The 2,500-nt window shown below is 39.2% G+C and overlaps 2 protein-coding genes across 2 annotated transcripts in view; both read left to right on the plus strand.

Annotated features, from left to right (window-relative positions):
* gon4la (gon-4 like a) overlaps positions 1-320 on the plus strand; it is a 28,572-nt gene extending 28,252 nt beyond the window's left edge. Inside the window, 1 exon segment of the mRNA XM_042710718.1 lies at positions 1-320. This exon segment is cut by the window's left edge and continues 710 nt beyond it. The gene's annotated coding sequence lies outside the window, so the exon portion shown is untranslated.
* Positions 321-2,499: 2,179 nt separating this feature from the next.
* The window catches only part of pdia8 (protein disulfide isomerase family A, member 8), a 13,855-nt gene continuing 13,854 nt past the window's right edge, over position 2,500 (plus strand). The window contains exon 1 of the mRNA XM_031585901.2: position 2,500. This exon is cut by the window's right edge and continues 256 nt beyond it. The gene's annotated coding sequence lies outside the window, so the exon portion shown is untranslated.

The raw sequence follows: 2,500 nt of genomic DNA on the forward strand, positions 1-2,500 counted from the left end.
AGGGGGCGTTATGAGGCACCACTCCAGCCCAGTGGTTTTTATTTATGTATTTATTTATGTATTTATTTATTTATTCTGTCCTGGAATACCAGGGGCCTTGTCCCTCTCGCCTGGTGTGTGTGTGTGCTGCTGGAAGAAGTGCCATATTATTATATATATTATTATATATATTATATTATATATTATTATACACCAAGCAGGCTGCAGGTCACTCTACACGTGCCACTGAATATTGTACAGTGTACAGGATGCTTTTATAAGTGATGACTATTGTTTGTATAATCACAGAAAGGTTGTTGTTGTTGCCTGATTAAAATCTTGCACAGCATTTTGAACAGCGTGTGTTTTACTTTCTTGGGGTTACTCTAACCTCGTTGTGATGAGAGAGTTGTACTTTATCCTTAACATCTCAAGACATCACCAGGTCTGTGCGTCTCATGACATCACCAGGTCTGTGCCTCTCATGATGTCACCAGGTCTGTGACATCACCAGGTCTGTGTGTCTCATGACATCACCACGGCGCACATGTAGACTGCAGTATCAATCAATCAATCAATCAATTCAATTTTATATAGCGCTTCTCTATATACCCGAAGTCGCTTTACAGAGTCCAGTAGTCATACACACACAGTCATACCGGTGGTGGTAAGCTACCTCAGTAGCCACAGCTGCCCTGGGGCAGACTGACTGCGTGGCTGCCAATCAGTGCCAACGGCCCCTCTGACCACCACCAACATTCATTCATATTCATACGATGCAATGCATGTCTTTATGATGGTGGGGGAAACCGGAGTACCCGGAGTAAACCCACGCAGGCACGGGGAGAACATGCAAACTCCACACAGAAAGGACCTGGAACGACCTGGAAGGACCGGGATGCGAATCCAGGGCCTTCTTGCTGTGAGGCGACAGTGCTAACCACTGAGCCACCGTGCTGCAGTAGATCTGGACTGCTGGGTAAAGTGACTACTCTGGACCTGGTGAGGTGAGCGGAAGTACTGCAGATCTACGGAGGTCACGAAGACCACTGATATTAGACTCCAAACAACTATTAAATAACTTATATTAAATAAGACCAGTGATATTAGACTCCAAGCAACTATTAAATAACTTCAATTAAATAACTTATATTAAATAACTTCAATTAAATAACTTCTATTAAATAACTTCAATTAAATAACTTATATTAAATAAGACCACTGATATTAGACTCCAAGCAACTATTAAAAAACTTCAATTAAATAACTTATATTAAATAACTTATATTAAATAACTTCAATTAAATAACTTCTATTAAATAACTTCAATTAAATAACTTACAGTGGGAAATGGTCTGGTGCTTTTTACAAAGTAGGAGTACAGGCCTATGCACTATGCTTTCACTGTGTATGACATTAGGTCGGAATTTTAAGCAAATATTTCTATGAAAGCGTCAATATATATTGTTCATTCTTTGTGTATCAACCTTTCATGTTTGGTAGTGTATTATGAACGTGTAATGGTGTATTTATTTATCTTTATATCAAGATAGGCAGCTAAATATAGGCATCTATGGACTTATGACCCCCCCCCTTCCTATCTCCACCCGGCCGACCTCAAGCAGATGGGTCCCCCTTATGTGCCGTGGTTCTGCTTAAGATTCCTTTCGGACTAACAGAGAGTTTTTCCTTGCCCCTGCTGCCATTGTGCTTGCTCTAAGGGGGTTCAGGCTCTGGGCTCTGTAAAGCGCCTTGAGACAAGTGTATTGGTCTGGCGCTATATAAATACAATTGAATTGAATTGAATTGAATAGACTGGGTCGGACTTTTCAACTAAGATTTCAAAAAAATGCTTTGATGAATTTTGTGCATTCTTTGTGTATGGATCTTTCAGGTGTCGTAATGTAATCTAAAACTAAAATGTTGTATCTAATAGGCCAGAGGCGTGAATCAGGACATTGGTATGAAGAACTTTTTTATTTTTAATTTTTTTTATTTATTGAATCCAGGTACAAATACAAAATAGAATTCATTAATACATTTTCAAAGTCTCTTTTCATTCACAGAAAAATTATAAAATTTTACCACATTGAAAGGCTAACAAGGCATTAACTGGTCACAACAAATGTGAAACCTGGTACATATACAAAATAGAATTCATTAATACATATTCAGAGTCTCTTTTCATTCACAGAAATATAACAAAACTTTACCACATTGAAAAGCTAACAAGGGATTAACTACGGAGTGAACTGAAGTCAATGCAGACCGTAAACTTCAGAATAGGCGAGTCCAGGGGAAAGAAAAAAGTGACGGGTAGCACGACGCCAGTATAAAAGCCATTCAAAACAGTGGTAGAACCGCATCGCCTGGCTGTTTTTGACTGGCAGATATGCTGACCAGTGTAAACCTTACATCTCATCAACGATGCGTCTCTTAACCAATCAAAACACTCATTACCGGCAAATTCTCCCTTTGTCCCACCTCTTTGACTCTTCAGTCTTCAGAGTACATTTGTACC

Source organism: Clupea harengus, chromosome 19 (genome assembly GCF_900700415.2).
Source record: "Clupea harengus chromosome 19, Ch_v2.0.2, whole genome shotgun sequence".
NCBI classification, from domain to species: Eukaryota; Metazoa; Chordata; class Actinopteri; order Clupeiformes; family Clupeidae; genus Clupea; species Clupea harengus.